Below are 27,672 nucleotides of genomic sequence, written 5' to 3'. Positions count from 1 at the left end.
GTGACAGTGTCACTGATCTCTATCACTGTTATTGGGAGCAGAGATCAGTGACATGTCACACGTAGCCATGCCCCCCCACAGTTATAAACACTACCCAGGACACACTTAACTCCTACACTGCCCCCTAGTGGATAACCCCTTCACCATCAGTGTCATTTACACAGGAATCAGTGCATTTGTATAGCAGTGACTGCTGTATTAATGACAATGGTACCAAAAATGTGTCAAAAATGTCCGATGTGTCTGCCATAATGTCGCAGTCATGATAAAAATTGCTGATCATTGCTATTACTAGTAAAAAAAAATGTATAAAAATTCCATAAAACTATGCACTATTTTGTAAACGCAAATCAACCTTATTGAGATTTTTTTTTTTACCAAAAATATGTAGAAGAATACATATCGGCCTAAACTGAAGGAAAAAAATATTTTTTTAGATATTTTTGGGGGATATTTATCATAGCAAAATGTAAAAAAGAATGCACTTTTTTCAAAATTGTCGCTATTTTTTTGTTTATAGTGCAAAAAATAAAAACCACAGGGGTGATCAAATACCACCAAAAGAAAGCTCTATTTGTGAGAAAACAAATGACGTCAAGTTTGTTTGGGAGCCACGTCGCACGACCGCACAATTGTCAGTTAAAATGACGCAGTGCCGAATTGCAAACAGTTCTCTGGTCAGGAAGGGGGTAAATTCTTCCGGGGCTGAAGTGGTTAACCAAAAAAAGTTCCTGCTCCTTTAAAGCCTGTTATATGACACAGTGCTTGGCCTGTGTCATTTGGCCACCTGTAACACCTGATCCTGCCAGTTTCTCCCCTCCCCTCTGTAATCTGACCATGGTAATCATGGCTGCTGAGCCCTGACACCATGGTCAGTTTACGTGCCTCTGTCAGCTGCAGCCTTCTGTCTTGTCTCACCTCTGTCTCCTGTGCTCTCTTTCCCCTCCCCTATCTGTCAGCTTGAGACAGTGCCGCTTCCTCTGCACCTGCTGCTCAAATAACACTAACCTGTATGCACCATCCGTGCTGTCATCTTATGCAGTGCCCCCTCTGTGTGTGATTTATAAACAAAATGTTGTAAATACCTCATGTAAGAGCCAAGATCCATGATCATATGACATGGCTGGGTCTCTCCTCCTCCTCCCCTCCTGAGTGACGTTAGTGGGGGAATCTCGGCCCCTCCCATTGCATCTGACAGAGGGGAAAAGAAGGGACCTGGTGGGTCATGTGATAACAGATCTCGTCTCTTACATTAGGTATTTACAGCATTTTTTAATAAATCACACACAGAGGGGACAATGCATAAGGAAACAGCACGGATGATGCATACTTGTTAGAATGGCTTAACAACCACTTTATTAAACCAAGGAATGTTAAACAAGGACATGAAAAGTCTGGCACTGGCAGAGGGAACATGCATCAATGCAAACGTGTAAGCAAGTCTTGTCTAAAAAGATAACATTGAAAACACATCAATTGTAGAAGTAATAATTTTGTTTACTTTTACATTATTACTTTGCTTATATACAGCAGAAGCAAGCCAATAAAAAATTATTTTAAAAAAAAGTCTTAGGTATTTTTTGGAAAAAAAACAAAAAAACGAATTAAGCCACAACGAGTGATGGAAGGAGCAAACACAATAAATCTAAAGTTGAGATATATACTTTAAAAAAATAAAGCTAAATCAATAAACGTTATACCAATTCAAAAACAGTAGTAAAACACATTTCATGGCATACCCTGTGATAGCTAACTATGGCCTATGATAGCTAAATCTAACTCTATCACAAAGTATAAACTTAAAAAAATAAAATAAATTCTATCAACTTTATTCTATTTTCCAAACAGTAGAAAACCAGTCACTTAGTAATTTCTGTTTTTATTTTCAGAACTACTCTATATTGTATTCAAAGTTTCCTAACATGTGTCAACCCAAAGTGCCACAAAATGCCTCCAAAGTGCATATCCACATTTTAGTTATAAGGTTATTATAATGCCGTGTACACACGACCGTACTTTTCGACGGACTAGGTCTAACGGTCTTCCTGGCGGACTTTCGTCAGAACGGACTTGGCTACACACAAGCACATCAAAGTCTGACGGATTTGAACGTGATGACGTATGACCGGACTAGAATAAAGAAGTTCATAGCCAGTAGCCAATAGCTTCCCTAGCGTTGGTTTTCGTCCGTTGGTCTAGCATACAGATTTTTTGGTCGGACTCAAGCCCGTCGGAAAGATTTGAAACATGTTTTATTTCTAGGTCCATCAGACTTTTGGGGAAAAAAAGTTCGCTGGAGCCCATACACAATCGTAATATCCAACGGATTCATTCAGTTGGATCTAGCCCATCGAAAAGTCCGGTTGTGTGTATGCTGCATGATCCATTACATTGCCATGTTTCAGAGACAACAGACAAACATATAGCACAGTGGCTGGAGAGTATGGAAGCAGGTTGATGTGGGCAGGGGTGATGAACTAATATGGAAACATTATTTATTTTCGTTCCTAAAGTAATAACTAGATTGTGTTATTTCAAAGACAACATCCAGAAATAATGTATAGAATCACTTTATCATATTATGTAAGCAGTTTTACTAGGCCACTGTTAGAGGATTTATGATGTCAGAGTCAGAAGACAGAAGTATTGGACTAAAAAGCTGCACAAGATGTAACTGTTATCACTCATTACATAATGAAAGGAGGAGAGATTAGGCAGGTTTTATCATTAAATTAAAAAAAAAAAATTGTGGTGTAATTTTTCTGAGACCGAAGACAGATACATTTACAGTTCTGCTGCACAGTATGTACTTTTTTGCTAGAATGTAATGTCTGAGGAAAAAAATCAAGCAAATTGAATTTTAATATAATAAATTTATAGTGTATTTTTTCTGGGATTGTAGATAGAAAAATTATACAGATTTGATGAACAGTAAGCACGCTTTTTTTTTGCTAGGATGCAATTTCAGAGGAAGAGATAAAGCAGATTTTATCTGGAAATAAAAAAACTACTGTGTCTTAAATTTAAGACAGAAAAACTGTACAGAATTGCAATACAGCTTTTAATACATTTTATAGGATACTATTTCAGAGAAAGAGAGCAGGCAGATTTTCATCCTGCAATTGAAAAATTATTGTTTTTCTTTTTCATGAGACTGAAAACAGCAAAAATTGGACAGACTTGCAGCACAGTTTTTAATCCTTTTTTGATAGGCCACTGTTTTAAAAGGAGAGAGCAGGCAGACTTCATATGGCAATGAAAAAAAATGGTCTTCTTCTGAGACTGAAGGGATACAAATTGTATAGATTTGCTGGGCAATTTTTTGAGTCTGCTGCAATTTGAGTCTGCTGAAAAAAAAAAAATGAAGGGGCCTTTAAATTAGTGTAATGACCAAGCATGGTAAAATAACCCTGCAATCACTGTCAGCCATTGTAAATTCAACACATAGTGAAAAGGATTGCTGGGAAAGTTGATTATAATAGTGGGGATTAGACATGTGCATTCGTTTTCGTCTGAATGCATTTTCGTCCGAATTTCAGCTATTTTCGTTTTCGTTTTGACAAACGATAACGAAAGCACAAAATCCGAAAAACGAAAGATCCGACATAAATAAATGCTTTATTTTCGTTTTCATTGTTACAACAGTTCGATATAGAATAGGAGATTCGACATGACTCTGACAACAATCTGTGTCTATAGAACCTGTGGTCGAATGTGCTTAACCTTACCTCTATTAGTCCAAGATTATATAGAGAAGATATTCGACAGAGAAAAAAGATTTGACAGAGAGAAAAGATTCTGCAAGTTACTGTCCTAAAAAGTGTTTGGGGACCTGGGTCCTGCCCCAGGGGACATGTATCAATGCAAAAAAAAGTTTTAAAAACGGCCGTTTTTTCGGGAGCAGTGATTTTAATAATGATTAAAGTGAAACAATAAAAGTGTAATATTCCTTTAAATTTCGTAGGGGGGGGGGTTGTCTATAGTATGCCTGTGAAGGGGCGCATGTTTCCCGTGCCTAGAATTGTCCCTGCACAAAGTGTCATTCATGCAGGAAAAAAAGTCCTTTAAAATCACTCGCAGCTATTATGAATTGTCGGCTCCCGTAATACAGAGAACACTCATTGAAAGTCATTGATAAAAAAATAAATAAATAAATAAAAAGAAAAGCGTGGGGGTCCCCCAAATTCAATTACCAGGCCCTTCAGGTCTGGTATGGATATTAAGGGGAACCCTGCCTCAAATTTAAGAAAAAATTTGACGTGGGGTTCCCCCTAAATATCCATAACCAGACCCTTCAGGTCTGGTATGGACATTAAGGGGAACCCCGCATCAAATTTAAAAAAAAATTGACGTGGGGGTCCCCCTAAAGATCCATACCAGACCCTTTATCCGAGCACGCAACCTGGCAGGCCGCAGGAAAAGAGGGGGGGACGAGAGAGCGGCCCCCCTCCCTCCTGAACCGTACCAGGCCACATGCCCTCAACATTGGGAGGATGCTTTGGGGGTCCGTGACCCCTCAAAGCACCTTGTCCCCATGTTGATGAGGACAAGGGCCTCATCCCCACAACCCTGGCCGGTGGTTGTGGAGGTCTGCGGGCGGGGGGCTTATCAGAATCTGGAAGCCCCCTTTAACAAGGGGACCCCCAGATCCCGCCCCCCCCCCTGTTTGAAATGGTAAGGGGGTACAAAAGTACCCCTACCATTTCACAAAGAAAGTGTAAAAAATGGTTAAATAAAACAAACACACTTTTGAAAAATTCCTTTATTAAAAATAAAAAAATAAAAAAAAGATTCCAGCGGCGGTAATCCACTCTTGCTATCCAGCGACGGACGGTCATCTCTCCAGCGATGTCTCATGTCATCCAGCGCAGCGAATCCATCCTTCTTCTGTCTCCTCCACGGAGACACTGCAGGCATTCCGGCGGCTGACGTTTCTTATATACGGAGGGCGGGGCCACCCGTCACCTGATCCCGCCCCCCTCTGACGCAAGGGGAAACCCGGGGTTCCCTGTGACGTAGGGGTGACCCGCACCCCTCTGATGTAACACAGGCAGGTTTCCGTTACATCAGAGGGGGGCGGGGTCACCCATACGTCACGGGGAACCCCGGGTTTCCCCTTGTGTCAGAGGGGGGCGGGGTCAGGTGATGGGTGGCCCTGCCCTCCGTATATAAGAAACGTCAGCCGCCGGAATGCCTGCAGTGTCTCCGTGGAGGAGACAGAAGAAGGATGGATCGCTGCGCTGGATGAGATGAGACATCGCTGGAGAGATGACCGTCCGTCGCTGGATAGCAAGAGTGGATTACCACCGCTGGAATCTTTTTTTTATTTTTTTATTTTTAATAAAGGAATTTTTCAAAAGTGTGTTTGTTTTATTTAACCATTTTTTACACTTTCTTTGTGAAATGGTAGGGGTACTTTTGTACCCCCTTACCATTTCAAACAGGGGGGGGGGCGGGATCTGGGGGTCCCCTTGTTAAAGGGGGCTTCCAGATTCTGATAAGCCCCCCGCCCGCAGACCTCCACAACCACCGGCCAGGGTTGTGGGGATGAGGCCCTTGTCCTCATCAACATGGGGACAAGGTGCTTTGAGGGGTCACGGACCCCCAAAGCATCCCCCCAATGTTGAGGGCATGTGGCCTGGTACGGTTCAGGAGGGAGGGGGGGCCGCTCTCTCATCCCCCCCTCTTTTCCTGCGACCTGCCAGGTTGCGTGCTCGGATAAAGGGTCTGGTATGGATTTTTAGGGGGAACCCCACGTCAATTTTTTTTTATTTGATGCGGGGTTCCCCTTAATATCCATACCAGACCTGAAGGGTCTGGTTATGGATATTTAGGGGGAACCCACGTCAATTTTTTTCTTAAATTTGAGGCAGGGTTCCCCTTAATATCCATACAAGACCTGAAGGGCCTGGTAATTGAATTTAGGGGGACCCCCACGCTTTTCTTTTTATTTATTTTTTTATCAATGACTTTCAATGAGTGTTCTCTGTATTACGGAGCCGACAATTCATAATAGCTGCGAGTGATTTTAAAGGACTTTTTTTCCTGCATAAATGACACTTTGTGCTGGGACAGTTCTAAGCACGGGAAACATGCGCCCCTTCACAGGCACACTATAGACAACCCCCCCCCCCCTACGAAATTTAAAGGAATATTACACTTTTATTGTTTCACTTTAATCATTATTAAAATAACTGCTCCCGAAAAAACGGCCGTTTTTAAAACTTTTCTTTGCATTGATACATGTCCCCTGGGGCAGGACCCGGGTCCCCAAACACTTTTTAGGACAGTAACTTGCAAATTAGCCTTTAAAATGAGCACTTTAGATTTTGAACGTTGGAGTCCCATAGACTTTAATAGGGGTCTAAAGTATGCTATATAGTTAGCTCCGTCGAATCTTCTTTATACATTCGACAGACACCATAAGCCTTCCAAGACAGATTTGACCGTAATTCATGTGGATTTTCGGACGAATGCAATTTTTGAACGAAAAACGAAATAAATAAAAACGAATTTCGGGAGTAACTAAATAAATTAAGTTTTCGGACGAAAACGAAATTCCGAAACGAAATATTTTACTCTGCACATGTCTAGTGGGGATGATGCTGCTTTGTTTCCAACACATTACTGGCCACTAGGGATGAGCCGAACACCCCCCTGTTCGGTTCGCACCAGAACCTGCGAACAGACCTAAACTTCGTGTGAACTTTAGAACCCTATTAAAGTCTATGGGACTCGAATGTTCACAATCTAAAGTGCTCATTTTAAAGGGTAATATGCAGGTTACTGTCCTAAAAAGTGTTTGGGGACCTGGGTCCTGCCCCAGGGGACATGGATCAATGCAAAAAAAAGTTTTAAAAACGGACGTTTTTTCAGGAGCAGTGATTTTAATAATGATTAAAGTGAAACAATAAAAGTGTAATATTCCTTTAAATTTCGTAGCTGGGGGGTATCTATAGTATGCCTGTGAAGGGGCGCATGTTTCTGGTGCTTAGAACTGTCCCTGCTCAAAGTGTCATTTGTGCAGGAAAAAATGTCTTTTAAAATCACTTGCGGCTAAATTGTCGGGTCACCGTAATACAGAGAACACTCAATGAGTGTTCTCTGTATTAGCCGACAATTCATTCATTCATTGATTAAAAAAAAAAAAAAAAAGCGTGGGGTTCCCCTAAATTCAATTACCAGGCCCTTCAGGTCTGACATGGATATTAAGGGGAACCCCGCATCAAATTTAAAAAAAATATTGACGTGGCGGTCCCCCTAAAAATCCATATCAGACCCTTTATCCGAGCACGCAACCTGGCAGGCCGCAGGAAAAGAGGGGGGATGAGAGAGCGCCCCCCCTCCCTCCTGAACCGTACCAGGCCACATACCCTCAACATTGGGAGGATGCTTTGGGGGTCTGTGACCCCTCAAAGCACCTTGTCCCCAAGTTGATAAGGACAAGGGCCTCATCCTCACAACCCTGGCCGTTGGTTGTGAGGGTCTGCGGGCGGGGGGCTTATCAGAATCTGGAAGCCCCCTTTAACAAGGGGACCCCCAGATCCCAGCCCCCCCCTGTTTGAAATGGTAAGGGGGTACAAAAGTACCCATACCATTTCACAAAGAAAGTGTCAAAATGGTTAAATAAGACAAACACACTTTTGAAAAATTCCTTTATTAAAAATGAAAAAAAAAAAAAAAAGATTCCAGCGGTGCTAATCCACTCTTGCTATCCAGCGACGGATCTCCGGGGTCCAGCGATGGATGATCATATCCAGCGACGGGGATCTCTCAGTCCAGCGCTGTCCATACATCCTTCTTCTGTCTCCACTCCGGAGACACTGCAGAGAGCCCAGCGCTGACGTTTCTTATATTAGGAGGGCGGGGCCACCCGTCACCTGACCCCGCCCCTCTGACGCTGGAGAGGGAAGCCAGGGGTTCCCCAGTGACGTGTGGGTGACCCCGCCCCCTCTGATGTAACGCAGGTTTCCGTTACATCAGAGGGGTCGGGGTCACCTATACGTCACTGGGGAACCCCTGGCTCCCTTCACCAGCGTCAGAGGGGGCGGGGTCAGGTGACGGGTGGCCCCGCCCTCCTAATATAAGAAACGTCAGCGCTGGGCTCTCTGCAGTGTCTCCGGAGTGGAGACAGAAGAAGGATGTATGGACAGCGCTGGACTGAGAGATCCCCCGTCGCTGGATATGATCATCCATCGCTGGACCCCGGAGATCCGTCGCTGGATAGCAAGAGTGGATCTTTTTTTTATTTTTTTCATTTTTAATAAAGGAATTTTTCAAAAGTGTGTTTGTCTTATTTAACCATTTTGACACTTTCTTTGTGAAATGGTAGGGGTACTTTTGTACCCCTTTACCATTTCAAACAGGGGGGGCCAGGATCGGGGGGTCCCCTTGTTAAAGGGGGCTTCCAGATTCTGATAAGCCCTCCGCCCGCAGACCCTCACAACCAACGGCCAGGGTTGTGAGGATGAGGCCCTTGTCCTTATCAACTTGGGGACAAGGTGCTTTGAGGGGTCACAGACCCCCAAAGCATCCTCCCAATGTTGAGGGTATGTGGCCTGGTACGGTTCAGGAGGGAGGGGGGGCGCTCTCTCATCCCCCCTCTTTTCCTGCGGCCTGCCAGGTTGCGTGCTCGGATAAAGGGTCTGATATGGATTTTTAGGGGGACCTCCACGTCAATATTTTTTTTAAATTTGATGCGGGGTTCCCCTTAATATCCATATCAGACCTGAAGGGTCTGGTATGGATATTTGGGGGGACCCCCACCTAAAAAAGAATTTTAAATTTGACACAGGGTTCCCCTTAATATCCATGTCAGACCTGAAGGGCCTGGTAATTGAATTTAGGGGAACCCCCACGCTTTTTTTTTTTTTTTTAATCAATGAATGAATGAATTGTCGGCTAATACAGAGAACACTCATTGAGTGTTCTCTGTATTACGGAGACCCGACAATTTAGCCGCACGTGATTTTAAAAGACTTTTTTTCCTGCACAAATGACACTTTGTGCAGGGACAGTTCTAAGCACCAGAAACATGCGCCCCTTCACAGGCATACTATAGATACCCCCCAGCTACGAAATTTAAAGGAATATTGCACTTTTATTGTTTCACTTTAATTATTATTAAAATCACTGCTCCTGAAAAAACGGCCGTTTTTAAAACATTTTTTTGCATTGATCCATGTCCCCTGGGGCAGGACCCAGGTCCCCAAACACTTTTTAGGACAGTAACCTGCATATTACCCTTTAAAATTAGCACTTTAGATTTCTCCCATAGACTTGTATAGGGTGTTCCGGCTTTTCGAATTTGCTGCGAACAGCCCAAATTGTTCACTGTTCGCTGAACAGGCGAACAGGCAATGTTCGAGTAGAACATGAGTTCGACTCAAACTCGAAGCTCATCCCTACTGGCCACAGTATTGCAAATGGCCACAGTTCAAAGCACACTGCAAGACAATATAATGACACTGGCTTTGGCTCTTTCACCGCACAATTAAAATTTTTTAATTTTTGCCTAACACAGGACAGGAAAATTTCAGGCTGAATTTAACGCCCAAACCCGAACCTTATCCCTAACTCTAATCAGGCTACTCTCCTTTCTAAGATTACTCTCCCTCACATTCTGGTGAACATTTTACATTTACTTGCACAGAAAATTATTCAGACGGCTACGCCCAAGAGTGAATGTTTGTGGATAAGAACATATCAATTAATTTATATTCTGTAATATAAATCCCTACATAAAGATCCCATGGAAGCATTGCCCATTAAAAAAAAAAAAAAACTATTGCTAAATAAAGTTGACAGACTATGCTTCTCAAGTAACTTAAAGCGGGAGTCCACCGGGACTCCGCGTTTTTTTTTTTTTAAAGCCAGCAGCTACAAATACTGCAGCTGCTGACTTTTAAAATAGTGACACTTACCTGTCCAGCGCGCCCGTGATGTCGGCACCCGAAGCCGATCTCTAGATCGTCACTCGGGTGCTGCCGCCGCCATCTTGGGTATGGGAATCAGGAAATGGAGCCTTTCGGCTTCATTTCCCGGTTCCCTACTGCGCATGCGCGAGTAGCGCTGCGCAATAAGGACGGTCCACTTGCGGAAAGGGGCGGGCACTTGCGGAAAGGGGCGTAATCTACGCCCCTTTCTGCAGAGAGCTATCCCGGAAGTGGGTGCAGTTACCTGGATTATCCAGGTAACTGCACCCCCCTCCCCCCTGAAAGGTGCCAATTGTGGCGCCGGAGGAAGGGAGGATTCCGATGAGCGGAAGGTCTATTTTAGGGTTGACCTCCTCTTTAAGTCCTATGTCAAACTTTTCATGTTTTATGAAAAATATTAGAGCAACTCTAGATGACTGACTTCCTACTCTCTTTTCTTTCTTGGTATCTTGCTTTCTTTCCTTCTTACACATCAGTTATTCCTATATTTATATTGCTCTTTTTACATACATTTTATGTTTGTATTTTTAAACATTTGCTCACTCTGCTCACACTCTTTGCATCACAACATTTTTTAAATTATTCAAAAAATGTATTTTGAAAAAATAAGGGTTTTTACTATAATAATTATGGCACTCATTTTTGGTTTCTGCATAATTATAATATATTTTATATTACATGTGCGCTAAAAGAATATTCAGTGCTCCTTGAGGTGTTCATGGATGCAGTAACAATGGGAGGTGCTTTTTGCACAGTGAAATTTATAATTGTATATAATATTACATTTTCTAAGATTTTATTACACCACCCCTCCCTACCCCTCCTTGCTGATACTAATGCCGCGTACACACGGTCGAACTGTATGACGTACTTAGTCTGGCGTACTTTCCGCCAGACTGTCCGTCGGACTTTCCGAACGGGCTACTTGCCCACACACACCACTTTTTGAGCGGACTAATACGGCGTACTAAGTCCGCCGTACTATCTGCCCTACTTTTGAAATGAATGGACTCGCCCACACACGCGGAGGAAAGTCCGCTCATTTCGAGCACGTCTCCAGGTAGGTGGGACCCGCGAAGGAGACGTCGCTGGCCCCGCCGCCTGGTACGGACTTAAAGGGGAACCCCCACGCCGAAAAAAATCGGCGTGGGGGTTCCCCCCAAGTCCACAACAGACCCTTGTCCGAGCACGCTACCCGGCCGGCCAGGAAAGGGGGGCGAGCGAGCGCCCCCCCTCCTGAGCCGTACCAGGCCGCGTGACCTCAACATGGGGGGGTGCCTTGGGGAAGGGGGGCCGCGCGGCCCCCCCCACCTCAAAGCACCTAGACATGTGCAAAAGGAAAAAATTTGTTTAGTTTCGTTTCGTTTTAATTCGTTAATTCATCAATTTCGTTTAGTTATATTCGTTAACTTCCTTAAATTCTTTTTTGGATTTCGTTTAGTTTTCTACCGAATTCGAAAAATCAGCCACATTCGAAAATATGTCAACGAAATTCGAAAATATTTCTAACGGATTCGAAATGATTTCAACATGATTCGACATTATTTCAACCACATTCGAAAATATTTTGTGACCCGACTTTAGGGCCATGTATCTCGGGGTCACTTGGTGCTAGACACTTCAAATTTGGATATGTTGTAGAGTATTATTGTGTTTGCATGCCAAATTTGAGGTTTCTAGCTATAAGTGACCCCGAGATATGTGGCAGAAGACCGGGCCACCGCCTGTAAAAGAGCTATAAGAATGCGCGGTGGCCCGGCAGAAGAACCGAAGAGGGGCACAAGACCCCCGAAGTCGGGAGAAGAGGCCGGCGGCGAGGAAGAAAGCCGGACTCCTCCGCTAGCAAAAGAGCTACAAGAAGATAGCGGAGGAGTCCAGGCGGGAAGACCCCCGAAGACGGAAGACCCCCGGAGCTGTGCAATAAAGTATTTTATCTCGTGTGTTGTGGTTTTTTTTGTACTTTTATTTTACAGGTGAATGGGTAGGGGTACATTGTACCCCATACTCATTCACATAGGGTGGGGGGCCGGTATCCGGGGGCCCCCTTATTAAAGGGGGCTCCCGGATTCCGATAAGCCCCCCGCCCGCAGACCCCGACAACCAACGGCCAGGGTTGTCGGGAAGAGGCCCTTGTCCTCATCAACATGGGGACAAGGTGCTTTGGGGTGGGGGGGCCGCGCGGCACCCCCCCATGTTGAGGGCACTCGGCCTGGTACGGCTCAGGAGGGGGGGCGCTCGCTCGCCCCCCTTTCCTGGCCGGCCGGGTAGCGTGCTCGGACAAGGGTCTGTTGTGGACTTGGGGGTTCCCCTTTAAGTCCATACCAGGCGGCGGGGCCAGCGACGTCAGCGGGGCCAGCGGGGCCAGCGACGTCTCCTTCGCGGGCCCCGCCTACCTGGATACCCGCTCGAAATGAGCGGACTTTTCTCCGGGCGGGAAAAGTCCGCTCATTTCAAAAGTACGGCGGACTGGCATACACACGGCCGGATTGTCCGCCGAAATGCGAGTACGACGGACAGAATTTCGAAAAAAACGAAATTCTTAGTACGCCAGACTGCGCGCTTAAAAAGTCCGCTGAAGCCCACACATGAGCGGACTGTCCGCTGAAATGTGTTTCGACGGACTAAGTATACCATACAGTCCGCTCGTGTGTACGCGGCATAATATATATATATATATATATATATATATATATATATATATATATATATATATATATATATATATATATATATATATATATATATATTTTTTTTTTTTTTTTTAAATGGTACTTGAGAAGAAACACAAATTGCAGAAATATTATCTGATTACTAATATTTTGCAGTTGACAGTATACTGACATCCCTCCCCATTATGTAAAACTTTAATATTAGGTAAAAGAAAATTTCTTCAAAGTAAGAGAAGTCCCTTCTAAAAATTGTCACCAGAACAGGTGTATCATCTGAGGCTGTTCAGTTCACTGGGTATAGGAGAGGGTTTAGATCCACTTTAACACGGGGGGTTCCCAACTACCGGACCATGGCCCGGTACTGGGCCATTGCCTCTCTGCAGCCAGGCCAAGAGTGTAGTGGCCGGTAAGCAAGTTGTCAGAGAGTAGTGAGCAGAGAGTAGCCTGAATAGAAGAAAAAAAAAGAAGGAACCAATAGACGTTCCAAAACATGTCCTTCCCCTTTTACGTAACCTGTGGTCCATGGATTCCATGCTGATTCTGGTCCCCTTCTGCTGACGTAATTTCTGGGTCCTGCACGCCACGCTGTTCCAGGCAGCACAGCTGATCCTTCTGAGCCTTGTTTCATCTCATGTCTATCAAATGTTTTTAACCCTTTTTGGGCTATTAAAGTCCTGTCTTGCTGCACTTAGATGTACCTTTTTTGTTTGTTTTATCTTTACTATACATGACAAGCGACAAGCTGCATCTGGTGGCAGGCGACATGGAAAGTGACAAGCTACATCTAAAGGCAGGTGACATGAAAAGCTGCATCTGGTGGCAGGCGACATGGCAAGTGAAAAGCAGCATCTGGTGGCAGCCAACGGTGGCAAGTGACACGCTCAGGGCTCCCACTGATTCAGCATTATGGTGAGTTAAACTATTTCATTTTATATTACAATGTAATAGTATAAATAATGTGCTTCAGTAATCCATGTCAACCATGGTGCCGCAATGTTTGAAATGCCAACTCCAGCCATTGCCCCGACAAATTGCCAGCTAAAAATCCCCCCCCCCCCCCCTCGGCCTTGGCACAATTTCCTTTCAGGCAGCTGATCCTGAGGGCCAGAAAGGTTGAAGACCACTGCCTTAACACATCTACAGAGCACAGCTGTGCTACAACACAATGCAGTGCATCATTGCACTTTGGGAAAAACAAAATAAACTGTATTTTGGCCCCATTGGGGTATGGTAATACAGTGTGCTGCAAAACATGATAAATCAGACCTTCCCTGAAAATAACACCTACTGTGAATTTCAGGGAGGACTGCAATATAAGCCCTACCCCGAAAATAAGCCCTAGTTTAAAGTGGTTGTAAAATCCTAGAATCCACGCTCTTACAGTATTTTATAATGTAAACTGTGTATGTTTTTGTAATCTAATGGTGCCAAATACCTTTGGTACAACGTCTCTCTGCACTCAGATGAACCTCCCGCTGCTTTCCACCTCTTTTCCCAGCTGTCAGTGGGGGATTCCACCCCCCATCTACAGAGCAAGGAAGAGAGCTCCGGCAGGTCACGGAAGCACTGAACAGCGCCATAAGAAGGTGTTTGGCACAATTATATTACAGAAACATACACAATTTACATTATAATAGAGTGGATTCTAGGATTTTACAACCACATTTACTGTGTCCCACAGGCAGGGAAGGAGAGGGGGAGAGAAGGCAGCACATGACATGATAAGACCTACCCCGAAAATAAGCCCTACTGTGTCTTTTGTTGGCAAAATTTATTACTGCATGATAGTGTGAAAGGGCCATTATTCTAACCAATCATACTTCCCTATAGATAATATTCTGCAATGAATATAAATGTCCATCAGTGAATTCAGAATGGAAAGAAATAAGAATGCAGCAAGGTAGTTAAGAGGAGAAAGTAGAGAAGGAAATTGTGTGATGAATTTGAATGTGCATCAGTATTTCAGAATGGAAGATAATAAGAATGCATCAAGGTAGTAAAAAGAAAATGTATAGAAGGAAAGTGAACCTTTCCTGGAAAAAAAGGGGTTGCCACTGTAGACTTCACAATCTGAAAATGCTATTTTTCTGGTTGCCGTACTGGTCTTCTGGCTTCAGCACCTTAAGACACTGATAATGTCTTCCGATTTTTCCCTAACTTTCTCATTTTGCATACTTGACTATATATTTCCCCTAGGAAAGGTTCACTTTAAAGAACGATAACACAATTGTATAATGGTGTACTTTAGTGTTTAGTGTTATATTGTTAACATAAAAATTTTGCCTCCGATTCCCTTTTGAAAAACAGATCAGTAAAATATGTCAACAACCATATATAGTTTATCAGTTTAACCACTTCAGCCCGGGAAGATTTTACCCCCATCCTGACCAGAGCATTTTTTTATGATTCGGCACTGTGTCGCTTTAGCTGACAATTGCGTGGTGCGACGTTGTACCCAAAAACTTTTTTTCCCACAAATAGAGCTTTCTTTTGGTGGTATTTGATCACTGCTGTGGTTTTTATTTTTGAAAAAAAAAGCAATATTTTTTACTGTTTGCAATAATAAATATCACCCAAAAATATATATTAAAAAACAACTTTTTTCCTCAGTTTAGGCCGATCTGTATTCTTCTACATATTTTTTTGTAAAAAAAAATCACAATAAGCGTATATTGATTGAATAAGTGTATATTGATTGGTCTTCGCAAAAGTCTAAGCCCCTGTACACACGGTCGGAGATTTCCACAACCAAATCCGTCGGATTTTGCCCGTCGGATTTTGTCCGTCGGATCTTGTCCGAAACTGTTGCATACACACGGTCGGACAAAGTTGGCGAAAAATCCGATCTTTCAGAACGTGATGACGTCATTTCGTTACGATGGGACTACATTCAGGCTAGTAGCCAATAGCTTTGATGTATGAATTTGATCTGAGCATGCGTGGCACTTGGTCCGATCAAAATTCTCTACACATGATCGGAGTATGTCCGATCGGACCAGTTGGTCTGGAAATATTTCCAACATGTTGGAAAATTGGGTCCGACGGATATTTAGGCGGAATCAATCCGATGCATACCACACACAGCCGGATTATCCGATGACATGGTCCGATAGGACACATTCCAACGGATTCTCTGACCATGTGTACAAGGGCATAGTGTCTACAAAATGGTGATAGTTTTATGGCATTTTTATTATTATTATTTTTTTCTTAGTAATGGCGGTGAGCTGCAATTTTTATTGTGACTGCGACATTATGGTGGACACATCGGACACTTTTGACACTATTTTGGGGCCATTGTCATTTATACAGCAATCAGTGCTATAAAAACACTAGTTGACGCGGAGAAGGCATTCGACAGAGTGGCCTGGGACTACATCGACGCAGTACTTAAAAATATTGGCATAATGTCTCGGATGAGAGCCTACATTGCCGCATTGTATTCAAATCCAACTGCACGAGTCCGTGCAAATGGCCACCTGTCGAATGCCTTCAACTTAAGAAACGGCACGAGACAGGGATGCCCCTTGTCCCCGCTGCTTTTTGTTCTTACTTTGGAACCACTCCTGAACAAATTTAGATCCAATCCAGATATAAAAGGCATTGAAATACAAGATCACTCTTATAAAGTTGCTGCTTTCGCAGATGATATGCTACTATTTCTATCACAGCCACATGTATCATTGCCCAACATAATACGAGAACTTGAATCTTTCCAATTCATTTCCAACTTAAAAATTAACCATTCCAAATCTGTTGCGCTTAATATCTCGTTGCCCCCTAAAGAGGTTGATCTATGTAAGAAAAACTTCCCATTTACGTGGTCCACACAACACATTACCTACCTAGGGATAGAGATACCCTCAAATCTAAAAGACCTCTTCAAACTTAATTTCACACCCTTGTTAAAAGAAGCACAAGAAGACCTTAAGAGATGGAACTCTCTCAACATTTCATGGTTTGGCAGGGCCTCACTGATAAAGATGACTATCCTGCCTAGATTCCTTTATGCTATGCAAATGATCCCGATCAGAATACCTTCTTCTTTTTTTGCCTCCTTCCGCAGGGCGTGCTCCACCTTTATTTGGAGAAGCAAACCTCCTAGAATCAAATTTGCTAGACTAACCCTTCCTAAAAATAAAGGCGGAATAGCCCTTCTGGATTTAAGAAAATATCACCAGGCTGCTATACTAACACGTATAGTTGATTGGAACATACACCAGCCAATCAAGGACTGGGTGTCACTAGAACAAGCCCAATTTACCTACCCCATCAATCACCTTCCATGGATAAATCCCAAGTTCCACCCAAAAGAGATCAAATCTCACCCCCTAATTGGCCCCACACTAGCAATATTTTGTGACACATTTAGGAAAGGGAACCCCACCCCCTGGATCAGCCCCCTAACGCCCCTCAGAAAAAACCCGGATTTCCCTCCAGGAAACCAACAAAAATCTTTCCTAATTAATTGGCCTCACAAAGCAGTGTTAACTAAACATTTTTTCAGGAGTGGGAAATTTTTATCCTTTGAAGAAATAAATAAAGACAATGACCCTGGTCTAATATCACACTTTACTTATATCCAAATCAAACATTATCTTTCCACAGCGGACATGGCAAATCTAAGGTCCAAAACCCACACGACCCTAGAAATCTTATGCTCAGAAACGAGCCCACAAAGACATACTATTTCAACTCTATACAATTCTCTATTCGAGGAGGGCTTGGGGTTCTCCAACGCATCCTGTCTAGCATGGGAAAATGATCTCAATATATCGCTTTCCAAAGAAAATTGGGAAACCATTTGCACATACGCCCATAAAGGCTCACTTAACGTCGCTACTCAGGAATGCGGGTTTAAGATTTTAACAAGATGGTACAGAACACCTGACATCCTACACAAATTTTACCCCCAGATCTCCAACAGATGCTGGCGATGTAATGGTGAGGAGGGCTCGTTAATACATATCTGGTGGTCATGTCCGAATATTCAACCTTTCTGGAAAATGGTCCATGAAACCATCTCATCCATCACCCCAGAGAAGTTGAACCTTGACCCAGCCCACTTTCTATTACATCACAACAAAATCCCTAAAAAAAAATACTTGAAATCTCTGACCATGATCATGGTAAACGCCGCAAGACTTTGCATCCCCCGCCACTGGCGATCCACCTCACTTCCAACGAAAATAGAATGGTTTAGAAAAATGAACTCTATTGAAACCATTGAGGAACTAATAAGCATCTCACAGGAAAGAATGTCAAACTTTACCTCAACCTGGCTCAAATGGATAGAATACAAAGATACTCAGGAATACAAATCTTCCAATGTGTAACAGTTATTGTTGAATTTTTGTCAGATATTTCTTATATTGATCCTCAGATATTTAAAGAGCGCAGGCCCGCTATGTGAATACTTCATTGTCCACTCTTCCCAATTTTTTTCTTCCCCCCCTTCTTTTTTTTTTTTCTGTCCCTTTCCTTCCCTATCCCACTTCCTCCCCCTCTATTAATGGCAGCAAATTGAACTTAGCCTTATATGTGCTCAGATACTTTAAATGTCCGTTTTTTGGATAATTCGGTGTTTATACTTGATATGAAGAAGCTACATGTGGTATCTATTTATAATCTATCACTTGTTGTAACATTCGCTATGTTCCTTCTTTAACATGTAAAAATATGTTCAAATGAAAACGATTTTACACGATACATTGTTGTTTATAATGCTCTGTTCTCTTTCAAAAAAAACTTTTGTGAAATAAAAAAAAAAAAAAACACTAGGGTGCGATCAAGGGGTTAAGTGTGTCCTAGGGAGTGATTCTAACTGTGGGGGTATGGGCTTCAACTCACATGACAGCAATCACTGCTCAGGGACAGGGAGCAATGATGTTATATCACTAGGCAGAATGGGGAAATGCCTTGTTTACATCTCCCCGTTCTACCTCTTTACACCTCAATCGTGGGCCGCCGATGAACATCGTGTTCCCGGAAACTCCCGCGGCACGCACCCATCAGGCAGTAAATTTAAAGAGACATACAGGTATGCCCATTTGCCTGCCTGTGCCATTCTGCCGACGTACATCTGTGTGTGGCAGTTGGCAAGCAGTTAAAGCAGTTTAGTATTTCAAATCAATAATGAAATGTAATGTAAATAAAATGAAATGTGGAAAGTTGGCTTATGAAGATCATCAATCAATGAGTGACATTTTACAGATTTATTTTCTGGAATTATTTGTAAAATGATCACTACTGTTCCTGTTACCGTGAGATATGGGCATGTCTTTACCTCTCTTTAGCACTGTCTTGGATGCTTCCTATTATAAATAACGGAGTGATTGTAGATCAGTTCATTCATTCATGCATAATTCAAATAATCTAAATTCGCACATACACATTCTGTGTATACAGTATATGCTGTTGTAGTGACATCGGTAAACCATGCACAAGACAGGGTCACCTAGAAAAAAAATTTCAGTAAGGCAGTAAACAAAGTTTCTGTGCAGGATGACTTTGTACAGCGGGTCTACAGCATAAAGCAAACAAAACATCTAACTGTCCAAGCAGCTAAAACAGGCAGCACATGTACCTTTGTAGCATTATATCAGCACTCAGCCTTTTCACCCAGTAGCAAGCTCCCACAGCAGAGAGCACAAGTAAGTTAAGCCTAAGGCCTCATGCACACGAGACGCAGATGAAACCTAAGCTGAAACGCGCGTTTAGAAACGCGCGTTTTGCCGCGTTTGCATGCCGCGTTTAGACGCGTTTAGACGCGTTTGCGTTTAAACGCGTTTATAAAGATAACATCATGTAGACCCTCCCCAAGCTCTCAAAGCATTTTTTTTTAACTATTTCTGCTATTTTGATCAGAGTGAGCAGCAGCAGCATAGAGAGCAGTTGTACACTTGCATTTGCCGTGTCACTTGCCACGGCACCTGCCACAAGTTGTGGATTGTCCACTTGCCACGTCACTTGCCACAAGTTGGGGATTGTCCACTTGCCACATCACCTGCCACGTCACCTGCCACAAATTGTGCATTGTCCACTTGCCACGTCACTTGCCACATCACCTGCCACGTCACTTGCCACGAGATGTGGATTGTCCACTTTCCACGTCATCTGCCATGCCACCTGCCACAAGCTGTGGATTGTCCACTTGCCACGTCACCAGCCACATCACCTGCCACAAGTTGTGGATTGTCCACTTGCCACGTGACTTGCCACATCACCTGCCACGTCACTTGCCACATCACCTGCCACAAGTTGGGGATTGTCTACTTGCCGCGTCACTTGCCACATCACCTGCCACGTCACTTGCCACGTCACCTGCCACAAGTTGTGGATTGTTCACTTGCCACGTCACCTGCCACGTCACCTGCCACAAGTTGTGGATTGTCCACTTGCCACGTCACTTGCCACAAGCTGTGGATTGTCCACTTGCCACATCACTTGCCACGTCACCTGCCACGTCACTTGCCACGTCACCTGCCACAAGTTGTGGATTGTCCACTTGCCACGTCACTTGCCACAAGCTGTGGATTGTCCACTTGCCACATCACTTTCCACGTCACCTGCCACGTCACTTGCCACAAGTTTTGGATTGTCCACTTGCCACATCACTTGCCACATCACCTGCCACGTCACCTGCCACAAGTTGTGGATTGTCCACTTGCCACGTCACTTGCCACATCACCTGCCACGTCACTTGCCACAAGATGTGGATTGTCCACTTTCCACGTTACCTGCCATGCCATCTGCCACAAGTTGTGGATTGTCCACTTACCACGTCACCAGCCACATCACCTGCCACAAGTTGTGGATTGTCCACTTGCCACACCACTTTCCACGTCACCTGCCACGTCACCTGCCACAAGATGTGGATTGTCCACTTGCCATGTCACCAGCCACATCACCTGCCACAAGTTGTGGATTGTCCACTTGCCACGTCCCTTGCCACGTCCCCTGCCACGTCACCTGCCACAAGTGGATTGTCCACTTGCCACATCACTTGCCACATCACCTGCCACAAGTTGTGGATTGTCCACTCGCCACGTCACTTGCCACATCACCTGCCACAAGCGGATTGTCCACTTGCCACGTCACTTGCCACGTCCCCTGCCACAAGTGGATTGTCCACTTGCCACGTCACTTGCCACGTCACCTGCCACAAGTTATGGATTGTCCACTTGCCACGTCACATGCCAGTCACCTGCCACAAGTTGTTGATTTTCCACTTGCCACGTCACCTGCCAAGTCACTTGCCGCGTCACCTGCCAGGTCACTTGCCACGTCACTTGCCACAAGTTGTGGATTGTCCACTTTCCACGTCACTTGCCACTTCACCTGCCACGTCACTTGCCACAAGTTGTGGATTGTCCACTTGCCACATCACTTGCCACCTGCCATGTCACTTGCCACAAGTTGTGGATTGTCCACTTGCCACGTCACTTGCCACAAGTTGTGGATTGTCCACTTGCAATTGCAATTGTTTAAAATATTTTTCTAATGGTTTTTCATCATTTGCAATCATTTTTGAGATTTTTAATGTAAAAAAAAAGGTCACCTTTAAAAACGCATAAAAACGCAAACGCGTTTTGCGTCTGAAACGCAGAAATTTTTGTTTCTGAACGCATTTTTTTGCTTCTGGAAAAACGAGATTAAACGCAACTGCATATAAACGGAAAAAAACGAGACTGTGTGCATGGACACATAGGATAACATTGAATGAGTTCAGGTGCAGTTGAAAAAACTGTCCAACTGCATCTGAACGCGCGTTTAACTGCGTCTCGTGTGCATGAGGCCTAAGCATCCATCAGTTCACATATTGCCACAGATCAGCTGAAAAATTAATCTTTTGATTCTGCAGACTGCTTCTACCTTGCTATGGTTGCAAAGCAGAAGAGCTGATTGGTTCTTTCCTGACTCCTACAATGGTCTAAAAGCCTTTGCATAGCCCAACCAGTTTCCACCCAGTTTGACAATCAGTGATTCTATTTTAGCTATACTCATATCAGCCATCCTTGCCTAAACAATGTTTGTCAACATGTTACTGAATTCTGTAGGCTGAGCAGTACCCTCTCCCTGGAGGTTTCTATGTGTACTCTGCTTATTTGTCCCTGAATTTTTTGCATTTTTGGCCATAACCTGTTGCTAGAAATCCTGCATGCCATACAGCAAAACATGGGAAATTTACTGACAGAACACATTTTTTTTATTACTGATGACCTGAAAAATTACAGAACGCCTATTAAAAACTACAACAACCAATTTTTAATCAATAGAAATGCGCCTGCTTTATACTTAAAAAAGTTAGCACAGCATGGCAAATTATCAACCTCTGATATATACAGACAGTTTGTAAAAGTCACAGATTTTTACTCATGCCGCGTACACACGATCGGAATTCCGGCCAGAAAAAGACAGATGAGAGCTTTTCATCGGAAAATGTGACCGTGTGTATGCTCCATCGGAATTTAGCTGTCCGAATTTCCGCCAGCCAAAAATTGATAGCATGTTCTCAATTTTCCCGACGGAAAAACTTTCTATCGGTAAATCCGATCGCGTGTATGCAATTCGCCAAAAATCACGCATGCTCAGATTCAACTACGAGACAGAAGCTATTGGCTACTGGCTATTGAACTTCCTTTTTCTAGTCACGTTGTACGTGTTGTACGTCACCGCGTTATAAATGATCAGAATTTGATGTGACCGTGTGTAGGCAAGACAGCTTGAGCTGAATTCCGCCAGAATTCCGTCGGGAAAACCATCAGAGCTTTTTCCGATGAGAATTTTGAACGTGTGTACGCGGCATAACTGTCAGTAGATTTACTGATGATTGGTAACCCTGCCCCCATATGTTGTGCTGTACTCTGCCCCACATAGTCTGTGGGTGGTATTGACCCACGGTTTGCCATTCCAGTTGCTAGCACCCTAATGAAGCCTCTTGCTTTGCTCAGAATTTTTAAGGAAGTAAAACGCAAGTAGAAAGCTAGGGGACCCAGTTATCTGAATGGTGGGGCTATCCAGAAGACTGCAACCTGGTATTTGCATGCAGAAAAACTCTCCACCATTAGGAACTGCCGTGGGTAAGCCCACATCACCCACCAGGGGAACCTGCTTGTGTATTTATCCTGCTGGTTCCTGTGTAAGCCTTTCTACTGCACAGAAATCCCAACGATGTCAGGCGCTGACAAAATATGAGTAAGTGGTACTAATGCGACACGCCACTTCCACCATACTGGGAAATTTAAAATTTTTGTATTTTAAATAAATTGGATATACTGCGCCATGAGAGGCTTCTCTTTTACCCCCCTGAATTTTTTTGAGGTTTTGTTGAGGTTTTAAAGGTATAGAAGAGCCGCTATTGATGGTGTATCCAGGGATGGCAAATGCAAACTGATCAACAGATATCTAATGACAAATTTGACTACTTGTAATGGGGGTCAAATAAATCTGGTCAGTGTTCTGTGTGCTTACACCTGTGTGTGTGAAGAGGACACACTGCAGGCACTGTTGGTGTGGACATATTTGTGGTATTGGTGGCCATACAACTATTGGAACATTTGGAAAGAACACTGTTCATGTCATCACTACTTCACTGGACTTTCTTTCTTTCTTTCTCTTTCTTTCTCTCTTTCTTTTTCTCTCTCTTTCTTTTTCTCTCTCTTTCTTTCTCTCTCTTTTTCTTTCTCTCTTTCTCTCTTTCTTTCTTTCTTTCTTTTTCTTTCTTTCTTTCTTTCTTTCTTTCTTTCTTTCTTTCTTTCTTTCTTTCTATTTTTCTTTCTTTCTTTATTTTATAAAGTTAATACGTTTTTAGCTTCTGGTTATCAGTGAGAGCATAGTCTGCTAAATACATGATATAACATCTCTTGGCTATGATATAGCTATACAACGAACAGCTCTCATATTCATTGCTTACATTGCAATTATTTAGGCACTATTTTAGTTAATAACACATTTTTATATCACAATTATTCTTGCGCTGTAAAAGGTTTATTAATGTTTTTGCTTGTCACTACTATGACATTATCCTGAATTCCAGATAAGCACATTTTTGAAATACAGCCTGTGATCTTCCTATTACATCTGGAGGACTTCTAATACAACTCCCAAGTCTCATTATAGGCCTGAGGTTGAGGTCGAGACAGTGTTTATCTGCCTGGCAAGGCAAGGGCAATTTCTGCACATTTATATTTAATTCTTGTGAATTCTTGTGTTCCCCCGAAAAATACAAGGCTCATCAGTTTGGAGAGCATTATCCTCATCAGTTCTCATCAATTCTGAGCATTATTAACTCTCTTGTTCTCACTTGGGCTCTGGTGAGACTTATTTTATGTGAGTATTTCATGTTGATTAAAGTGACTGTTCGGAAAGAGATTTTTCTAGAATACAGGTACCCACATCCTAAATATAATCAAAGGAAGCAATGAATAATGTGGGGCAACAGGATTTTATCGGTACTGTCATAGGACATTACAAGTTTTTTTGTTTTGTTTTTTAAAACAACTAATTTTATTTGCTTATTATTGACAACACAGTATAAAAAAGCCATATAGACACACATGATACAGATTTATACCAAACAGTTCATACAAAACTACATTTGCTTAGAAGAGTGGTGTGGGGACACTCACCTCAAGGATCAAGCAAGGTTAGTCAACAGTCATCAAGGGGACATCAAGGCATAGACCACTAGCTGAGCATGGGAGCAGATACAATTGGGTCACTGGAGGTACTGTATATATATATATATATATATATATATATATATATATATATATATATATATATATATATATATATATAGAGATAGATAGATAGATAGATAGATAGATAGATAGATGGATAAGATAGATAGATAGAAGGATAGATAGATAGATAGATAGATAGATAGATAGATAGATAGATAGATAGATAGATAGATAGATAGATAGATAGATGGATAGATGGATAGATGGATAGATGGATAGATGGATAGATGGATAGATGGATAGATGGATAAGATAGATAGATAGATAGATAGATAGATAGATAGATAGATAGATAGATAGATAGATAGATAGATAGATAGATAGATGGATAGATGGATAGATGGATAAGATAGATAGATAGATTGATAGATAGATTGATAGATAGATTGATAGATAGATAGATAGATAGATAGATAGATAGATAGATAGATAGATAGATAGATAGATAGATAGATAGATAGATAGATAGATAGATAGATTAGATAGATGAAATATATTCTTGTATTGATGCCTCTTGTTTTAGATGAAATCCTCCTTGACCCATGTTCACCATCTCAGTTGCCATAATCCTCCAGTGTGGTGGGGGTTAATAGAACTAAGGGGATGTCTCAGGGTCTCATCAAGATCCTGTCTATGTCCACTCTTTTTGTCCAGCTGCTCCATTCATAAAATCCATACTATAGCTTTATTTAATGAAATAGGATGTATACCACTGCTAAATACTTCACTTCCCAGTGTAGCTGGAGGTTCAGTAGAAAACCTGTGTAGTTTGGCTGTTCACTTAACTCCAACATGTAAAATTTGGACAGTCTATTGATTTTTCAGGGCATTCTATAGCAAGAGCCTTGCGCCCTGCCTATGGCACGGGTGCAAAAACTAGAAATGGCTGCAGGAAGCAAAATAAAGGTGCACAACTCATATCATATACTCCTTATTTGTAAAAATAAATAAATATTTTTTTAAGTATTTGAGAAGCAAATAAAAAAAAAAAATGGGTGGGAGATATTTTACTGAGGAGAACATTAAGCCTTTGGATAGTTATCTGTTTGTTGAAACTTAGGTTATACTATTAAGTGAACATATAATTGAATATATTCTCTTTTGCTGATCTTCCTTGTGCATGCCTGCCACTGTCTTTACCTGTTGGTCCTCATTAATTACCTAGTACTTTCAGTTATGGGGAGAACATGGGACTCTCTTTCCTTCTCCCCATAATACAGCACTGAATGAATAAGTATTATTACAGGGGGAGAGGTGAGAGTAATAAAACAAATTCAACTCCTGTGCTCAAGTGTGGTACTCAGGCTTCATTAGTCCTTTGCTCATCCACTCTTCAAGCAAAACAATCACTATGCTTTACCGACCTCTTAGGACTGAGGAAGCCCCAATAACAATACTGAAAACAAAAGAGGGCACACCAACTTAGTGCATTACCTCTATAAACCTTTTTTTATTGTAGTAATACAATAGACATATACTCACAAGGAACTGCACATCAGAAGCTCAACAGAGTGACACACAAGACCGAAAATTCTGTAAAAAAATGCATTTTTCTTTGTTTCTGTTATAAAATTTAGCAAATTGATAATTTTTCTTCATATATTTTGGCCAAAATGTATACCACTACATATCTTTGGTAAAAAATAACCCAAATTAGTGTATATTATTTGGTCTTTGTGAAAGCTATAGAGTCCACAAGCTATGGGGGGTTATTTACTAAAGGAAAATCCACTCTGCACTGCAAGTGCACTTGAAAGTGCATTGAAAGTGCACTTGGAAGTAAAGTCGCTGTAGATATGAGGGGAACATGCAAGGAAAATAAAAAACAGTATTTTAGCTTGCACATGATTGGATGATAAAAAAAATAGCCCACCAATGGCCCCTTTTTCTAAAGTAGACATTCCAAGGTATTTAGTAAGAGGCGTTGTTTGTTTTTTGAAGTTGTAATTTTTTCCCACAATTCTTTGCAAAATCAAGATTTTTTTTCACACAATTGTTATATTAACAGGTTATTTCTCACACACAGCATATGCATAGCACACATTACACCCAAGAACACATTCTGCTACTCCTCCTGAGTGTGGTGATACCACATGTTTGAGACTTTTTCAAAGTGTGGCCACATACAGAGGCCCAACATGCAGGAAGCGCCATCAGAGACTACCGCTTACACTTTTGAAGGCCCTGGAGAACCAAGACAATGGAAACGCCCCAAAAATGACCCCATTTTGGAAAGAAAACAACCCAATGTATAATCTATGAGGCATATTGAGTCTTTTGAACATGTCATTTTTTCTACAAGTTTTTGGAAAAAAAATGAAAACACATTTTTTTTTACAAAACGTTGTCCATTTACACAATATCTCTAACACATAGCATGTACATATCAAAAATGACACCCCAAAATAGATTCTTCTACTCCCCTTGAGAATGGCGATACCACATGTGTGAGACTTTTCCACAGCGTGGCCACATACAGAGGACTAACAGGCAGGGAGCACCATCAGGTGTTCTAGGGCCATACATTTCAAATATAATTTGACTACCTATTACACTTTTGTGAGGCACTGTAGTGGCATGAATGTGGCATGGATGATAGCTGATGTGGTATGGATGAGCATGAATGGGGATGGATGAGCCATGGATGGGGATGGTTGAGCATAAATGAGTATGGCCAGGTACAGCTGAGTACAGGGACAGGTACAGCTGTGTATGGCTGGGTATAGATGGGATGGCTGGGTATGGCTGAGTATGGCTGAGTACAACTGAGTACGGCTGAGTACGACTGGGTATAGCTGTGTACGGCTGCATATGGCTGGGTACTGCTGAGTATAATGGGTATGGCTGAATATGAATGGGTATGGATAATTATGGATGGGGGTGGATGGGATGGCTGAGCATGGATGGATGGATGGATGAGTATTACTGAGGATGGATGGATGAGTATTACTGAGGATGGATGGATGACTGAGCATGGATGGATGGATGAGTATGCCAAGTATGGATGAGGATGGATGGATGAGTATGCTGAATATGGATGAGGATGGATGGATGAGTATGCTGAGTATGGATGGATGAGCATGGATGTATGGATGAGCATTCTGAGTATGGATGGGTGAGCATGGATGGATGGATGCGTATGCTGAGTATGGGTGGATGCGTATGCTGAGTATGGATGAGTGAGCATGGATGGATGGATGAGTATGCAGAGTATGGATGGGTATGCTGAGTATGGATGGATGGAAGGGTATGCAGAGTATGGATGGGTATGCATGGCTGAGAATGGATGGATTTGTCACATATCAGCGCTGTGGGCACTAC

Source organism: Lithobates pipiens, unplaced genomic scaffold, assembly GCF_037356315.1.
Source record: "Lithobates pipiens isolate NorthernLeopardFrog02 unplaced genomic scaffold, aLitPip1_a1.2 Scaffold_27, whole genome shotgun sequence".
In the NCBI taxonomy this organism is placed as follows: Eukaryota; Metazoa; Chordata; class Amphibia; order Anura; family Ranidae; genus Lithobates; species Lithobates pipiens.
The sequence above is the reverse complement of the archived record's forward strand: the minus strand, read 5'-3'. Positions refer to the sequence as shown.